The following is a 7,729-nucleotide window of genomic DNA, read 5'->3' as shown; positions in this document are numbered from 1 at the left end:
ACAGGAAAGGGAGAGAGGAAACAGACTCCATCTCAGAGCACCAAACCTTGAGGTAGCCTAGTTTCAAACAGGTCTCCGCTCTCAGCAAATACTTGATGAAATTCTTAGACTTAATGCATACTTTAATTATGTTTTTTTTCAACTGTGAGTTCTGAAACAGTACAAGGAAATCCTCTGTGCTATCCGTACAAACGTTCCTATGAATGAGCCCATCATTGCACCACAGTGTCAAGCCATTCATAAAGGACTTTTTCTTTGTGGCTGCTCCTCCACTTTACAGAACATGTACTTCTCCAGGGATTGGTCTCTCCTGACAATATGAGGGGTACCTCAAAGAACTGGAGTTGCATTGGGCAGAGTGAAACTCTCTAGTCCATACTTTTTCCTCTAGGCAAGCATTGTACAACTCACTCAGTGGGCACCCAATGGTGTCAGCTGGATGGTTCTCTCTGATCACAGTGATTTTTTTTCATAAAAGCAGCTTTGCTCGAACCTTGTTTTTTGTATTAGCTGATTTAAGAGAACAGTGTGTGGCTGTGAAATATTTCCTGTTCAGGAAAAATGCCACGGAAACTGTTGTGATGTTGAACACAGCTTACAAACACAGAACTATGGGAAAAACTCAAGTGTATGAGTCGTTTTCTCATTTCAAACAAAGTGAATTGTCGATTGATGACAAACCTTATTCTGGATGCCCACCGACTTCCCGAAATACAAAAATGTCCACTTGTAGTGCATTTGGAGTTTGTTCCACTAGGTCAGCTTGTTAATCAAGCTTTCTATTTAGAGGTTCTGAAAAGATTGCCAACAATTTGCAGCAAAAAAGGCCTGATTTGTGGCAGATAAGGCACTAGTTTTGTCACCATAACAATGCACCTGCTCACACAGCCATCTCAGTGTGCCAGTTTTGGAAAACAAAACAAAACACAACAAAACAGCATACCTTTCTTGCCTCATGGATCGTACTGACCTAACCTCATGCTCTGTGACTTCTTTCTGTTTCCACGAATGAAAGGGACATGAAAGGACAGCGATTTGATGACACAGAAGAGGTGAAGATAAAAACGAGGAAGGTGCTGTCAGCCATCCAAACAGATGAGCTTGAGAATGTTTCCAAGAATAGAATCACAGATTTGACAAATGTATTAAGTGCAATGGAGAGTACTTTGAAGGTGATAAGGTTGTTTTGTATAAAAATTTAAATGCATATCTTTGGGGGGAAAATTCAGGGTTTTTTTGTGTACCCCTGCTTATGTCCAAAGTATATAAGACAAAGTCTCACTATCCTTGCCTCGAAGGAACACTCTGGCATCACTTCTTTCAGGAGAGATCGATTTATACTTTTAACAGCCCATGGTACTTTCAATATTCTTCTCCAGCACTAAATGACCCTCCTGGCATCGAGACATCAGGGACATAGCTTCCAGCATGAGAGTGACACACAAGCCTCCACAGGATGACACACTGACAGAGAAGTGGTGAGCATGTGCTTAGTATAACAAAGAAGTCATTAAGAACAAAAATTCTGACCTACCATGCAACCCTTATTGTTATTGGAAGAGTTGCTTTGAATATTAACAATAAGTACAAATCTATATGTACTTTCAATGATGCAAGTAAGTCTACGTGGTAAAATTTCCTGGGATTAAAAGCAGGAGATGGCAGTCGGTTGAGTGTCTTCTATACCAAGCACTTGCATGAAAGCAAAGCTGTGCTGTGTCCATTCAGAATTTCAGTCTATAGGGATCCTCAAAACTAACTTACTTTTCTTTCCCCTCCATAGTGCTAGATTTCCCTGCTACCTTCACCAAGATTATCTATGGCATTTTTAGAAGGTTCCATTGGTGTTTGATCCACATGTCATACAATATCAAGAAGAGTTGCACAAGTATTGCCACAATCAATTCTCAAACATTTTTTTCTTTCTTGTACTCCTTTTATTGATGACTTTTTAAAAAAATTGTGGAAAAATAAACACAAGAAAACACTCTCAATAATTTCTACAGTGCCATTGATATATTATTTAACTCTCCTATTCTCTAGAGTTTTCTATATTTTTTCTCCCTCCTTAACTCTTTTCCTTCGTTCCTTTAGAATTACTGATAAAAACATATTTTTCAATATAATTGATAAAATCTTTTCACAATAAAATATTCCGTACCTATTCAGCAGTGAGTCAGTGATGCTGTTAATCATATGTGTATAAAAAATGTTCCCATGTATGGTCCCATCCCATATACTATGAGTATGCTGGTCAACATAAAAATGCTAATTTTTCAAGGAAATAGATTCAAACACATTTCCTTTCAAATCATCATCTTACCAAATTGTTCTCTATGAAAATTTTCCAATTTTATTTTGTTACTGAACATTAAGGTATTTCTTAACATCCTGCTATTGTAGTATTTATTGCATCAATAAAAAGAAATGATTCAGTTAATTCCCCATTTCCTTATTTGTTCTAACAAGAATAAAAACAAGGTGCATAAGGAGCTTTGATAGACCAAATTAAATGTTTTGGAAAGATAAATTAGAAAAATTATCCATATAATAGATATTGGGAAAAAAAGCAATGTTGTATAATCAAGAAAATAAGTTATAATTTCACTGCCTTTAGCTATTATAACTTTAATTGTCTGCTTTATGAACAGTTATTGTTCCTGGAGATACTATAAGCCAGGGTTTCACAAATAAAAATTTACCACAAGATAAATAAATATATATATGTATATTACACAAGGATATTTAGAAAAAAGTGTAATTAACATAATTATGACTATTTCATTGAAGACATGCACACAAATTAAAAAGAAACAAACAAACAAACTCATTGTCCTTGCGTCAATTCTGACTCATAGTGGCCTCTGTGGGCTTCTGAGACTGTAATTGTTGATGGGAATCGGAAGCCCGACTTTCTCCAGAGTTGTTGGTTTCATGCTGCCAACCATGCGATCACAGCCCCATTAGTAACGACTCCACCAACAGGGGTAGTGTCAAATACATAGAAAATGAGTATTACAAGTCTACGTACACTAATAATGACTGGTTAGAAAGTTAGTTCTAAATATTTTTATGTAGTTCCTTCTGATTTTGATTGGGCTGTATCAATGTTTTATATATATAAATGGTTCATATGTATATATATATATACATACACATATATATGTGTATATATATACACACACATATATACACACATATATGTGTATATGTATATATATATATATATATATATATATACATGTTTTATATTTATCATTAAACCTAACCAAGATTACAAAAAAATTAAGGATAGTAATAAAAACTCCATTTTGGATGTATTACTATTAGGTAGCATGTAGTACAGAGATCTGTTACTTGTTTTGCACATTTCTCACAGTCTTCTTGTACCAATTTCCACCAATCCCCATAATGCCCATTCACTCTGTTTGACTTTATAATCTCCATATGGGGTTTTGAATGTTAGTTCACATGTTATTATCGCTAGAACATTTTTGTTTTCTATAATGTAAACAAGAAAGCTGCACAGAATAATACTTTTAGAAAGTCTAAGATTTACTTATCCAACTAATATGTAGTAAGTTAGATGACTCTTCATTCTCCTCATTCATTAATCTATGTGCCATACTATTCTCATGATTTAAAATTTAATAATGGAAGAACTTGTCTTTTCTATTTATATTCAGATACTAGTTCAGGTAAACTATAAAATATCCCCCCTCACTCCTACAAAGATCTACTATATTGTGCCTTTATTACCATATAAGCCAACTGTTAGGGAGAGCATCACACAGTGTACTTGAGGCTACTCATTGAAAGTCGGTGGCCAATTTACATACCAAGAATATACTAGGATTGTGATCTTTTGCTAGATGCACGTTTGTGTATTTTTACATCTCAGCAAAAGGTGGAATAGCAAGCAGCTATTTTGTTTTTTCTAGTTTGAAGGCTAAATAATATGTTAGTGCAGGCAACAGGTGGATACTTAGATGCCTAAAACAATTTTTAGAAAAAAAAATGTGATGAACAATGACCATTCGAACATAATCTAAAACAAAAAAGGCATTTTAAGTGCCAAGTTAACAATCGCCAATGAATGAAAACAATCTTATTCAGACAGTTCTTCCACCTTAACCCCTTTATGAAATGGACATAACTGTTCAGAGTATAATAATTTCTTTCAAAGAAATTTCTCATTCTACATATCATAAAGGAGTTACAGATTCCTTAATCTAAAACAAACCAACTGCTATTGAGTGGATTAAGACTCGTCGCAATTATAGAACAAAGTACACAAGAAATGGAGTGACTGTTGGGTTCGAACAACTGACTTTTTGCTTAGTAAGCCAGTGCTTTAGCCACAGTCAGGGTTTCTCTATTGACACTTACAAGGATACTATTCTAAATGGAGAAATGTAAATGTTTTACTCCTTCAAATTTCTATCAACAATTACAATATATTTTATATTTTACCCACAAAGTTTTATTTGACTGTTTCTTAAATGGGTTTCCCTTCAGAGTTCAACTAATTGCTTAATAAAAGACTTAAAATATCAAGCCCAAAACGATTTACATTTTCCTTGTGTTACCACTTTAATTAGTTTAGGTAAGAATGATTTTTAATTGATTTAATTTAATTGATGTGGGAAGAAAACAATCCCAGGAGTTAAATATTTCCGTCAATACAAAATAAGTTGTTTCATCTTTGAAGGCATTCTGTGATTAGAATGTAAATCCTAAATATAACAATCCTAAGTGTGAGCTATTTCAATTTGTTTATTGCAGTGTTGGGTTTTTTTTACTGTTTTTTGTTATTTTTTAAGCAGAATGATTGTCTTTTGAAATAAAATAGTAGGTTATTTTTCTTCTTTGCTTTTCTATCTTGCATTTTCTCATTTGATGTTTGCTAGTAGTATCATAGAAGTTATAGACATTCTCAAGGAGCTTCTCCTTTTTAATTTTTATTTTAATCACTGGTTACAGTTGAAAAGTAATGTGGTATGTTGGGTTTGCTATGTTTAAAAGACAGTATTTCACCTGCAGCTCCATTTCCGTAAGCCCTTGACTTGAGATATTAATAAAGTATAAGAAAAGATGTTTCAAAAAATCTTATAACCTTTGAAAACATTTGGCATAGCATTTTTAAAAGTGTACATCTAGCTGTTATCATCTACTTCTCTATTCTGGAAGATGCCAATGTATCATCCAGTGGCTATCATAAAAATGCCACCCAGAATTAATTGATTATTTTTGGAAACTATCATAATCATTTTTGTAGTTATTTATAATCTTGCTAAGTCTTGAAAGATCCATCATTTTAATATATTTTTCTTAATTCCCCAAAGCCTTTTATTAGGCGCTAAATCAGACATCATACTATCCTATAGCTCATTCATATCAAGCAGTGTTGTGCAATCACTATCACAATAGTTTCAAAGCATTTTCTTCCTTCTTGTACTCCTTGATATCAGCTCCCTCTACCCAACCCCCACCCCCAAACTCAGCTTCCCCGATGTAGCCCTCAGGATTCCTTTTTCTAGTTATTTTCTTGATAGATTCACCCATTCTGGGTGTCCTGTACTGAAAAACATAGAAAAATACATGAGAGTCAAGAAGACAACCAACAATGACAAAATACAACAGAGACAAACCCCAATATGAAAAAAAAACCACAGAAAATATTAAAGCCAGATCAAGCACAAAGCGTATCAAAGGGGAGATTAAATAACAAGGTTTTAACCATTCAAATCAGATTTATCATTTTAATCTACTCTAGTCCTTTTCCAGTACTCTCTACCTGATAATCAGACCTATCCATCAATTATGGTTAGAGAGAAATCACTTGAAGTTCATTCCATGTGTAGATCTTGCAAATGTAATTTGGGGTTCCACTGCCATCTAAACCCTAAGACCTTGTCCCCACCTCTTCCCCCTACCTTCGTGGTATCCCTACTCCTACTGCTTTTCCTGAGGGCTTTATCTGTCTTGGATTCTGTGTATCAAGAGCTCTTTATCTGTACCAGTGTACTTGTTCTGGTCTAGCCATATTTGTAAGGTAGAACTGGGGTCATGATAGTGGCGGGGAGGAAGCATTAAAGAACCAGAGAAATGTGTGTTTTGTAGGGGCTACACTGCACCCAGGCTGACTTGTCCCTTCCTTGTGACCCTTCTGTGATGAGATGCCCAATTGTCTACAGATCGGTTTTGAATCTCCCCTCTGAGTCCCCTAGTTTGCATCAATATGATTGTTTATTTTGGGTCTTCTGATGTCTGATACTTGATCCTGTCGACATCTCATGATCACACAGGCTGGTTGTGCTTCTTCCCTGTGGGCTTTGTTGTTTCCCCTGCTAGATGGCCACTTGTTTAACTTCAAGTCTTTAAGACTCTAAATTCTGTACCTTGTAATAGCTGGCCACCATCAGCTTTCTTCAACACATTTGCTTATGTACCCATTTTGTCTTCAGTGATCTTATTCGGAAGGTGAACATCACAGAATGCCAGGTAATTAGAACAGTGTGTTCTTGTGTTGAGGGAATAATTGAGTAGAGGCTCCATTTCCATCTGCTACCTTAATATTTAACATATAAATACATGTACATAGGCCTATAACTCTATCATTATACATTAATGTATGTACATATACACATGCCTGTAGTTAGACCTCTATAAATCTCCTTTGCCTCCTGGTTCTTTCCTCTACTTCCTTTTACTTTGCTCCTGTCCCACTATCACATTTTCCCGTTGAGTCTGATGAGGCGCTAAGCCCTGACCCCCAAGTCCAAATTCTGTTTTCAGGATTCCTCGGGGACTTCATTACTTTGCTCCCTTGCTGCTCCACTGTGCTTTTGGCATGTTTCACCCCGGTTGGGTGGGTGGGGGGTGGGGTGTCAGACCGGACACAATTCCTACACTGTGTCTCCAGTGTTGTAGCTTTTAGGACTATGGGTCAGTGAGGGGACGTTGTGCCTCATAGTGAGGCTGGCCCTACAATCCTTTATATGCACTGGCTGCAGTTTCATTCTTAAGACCTCAAGTTATAGGCGTTAGTTGGTGCAAAACTCTGAGTAATAGATTATATTTCAATATTTTACTTTACCTTATCTAGCTGCCCTTGGGGATTTTCTATTCAGCTCTTTGACGTCATCCTTTTTTCCATTTGCTTTAGTGAGCAAGTCACCTCCACCTTCCACTTTCATCTTTTATTTCCTTCCTGTATTTTCCAGGCCTTTGGCTTTCTTCATGGATGATGTCCTTGATGTACTCCCACAACTCATTAGGTCTTCTGTCTGTCATCAGGGTGGAATGTGTTAAAACTGTTGTTGAGATGAGCTTGAAATTCAGGTGGGTGGTTTCAAGGCTATATTTTGTCTTCGTGGGCCTGCTGTTGATTAGATTTCCTTGAAGTGGAGCTATATCTCCCTGTCACAAGCAGCATGGGACTTCAAGATGGATTTCGCAATGTCCATTTTGACTATGAATGCAGTGCATTCTTCTTGATTGTGTTATTCCTTGCATAATAAGTCATATTATTATTCAAAATGGCCAATTACAGTCCATTTCAATTCACTACTGCCTACAATATTGATCTTTATGTGTTATATTTCTTTTTTTTTTGTGAACCCCCTGATTTTATTTTATTTTTTTTCCCTTTTTTTTTTTTTTCTTTAAAAAAAAATCATTTTATTTGGGGCTCATACAACTGTTATCCCAATCCATACATACATCA

The sequence above is a fragment of the Echinops telfairi genome, unplaced genomic scaffold, assembly GCF_000313985.2.
Source record: "Echinops telfairi isolate 266 unplaced genomic scaffold, ASM31398v2 ScPeMD7_7401;HRSCAF=8416, whole genome shotgun sequence".
Classification (NCBI taxonomy): Eukaryota; Metazoa; Chordata; class Mammalia; order Afrosoricida; family Tenrecidae; genus Echinops; species Echinops telfairi.
This window is presented reverse-complemented; position numbering follows the sequence as displayed.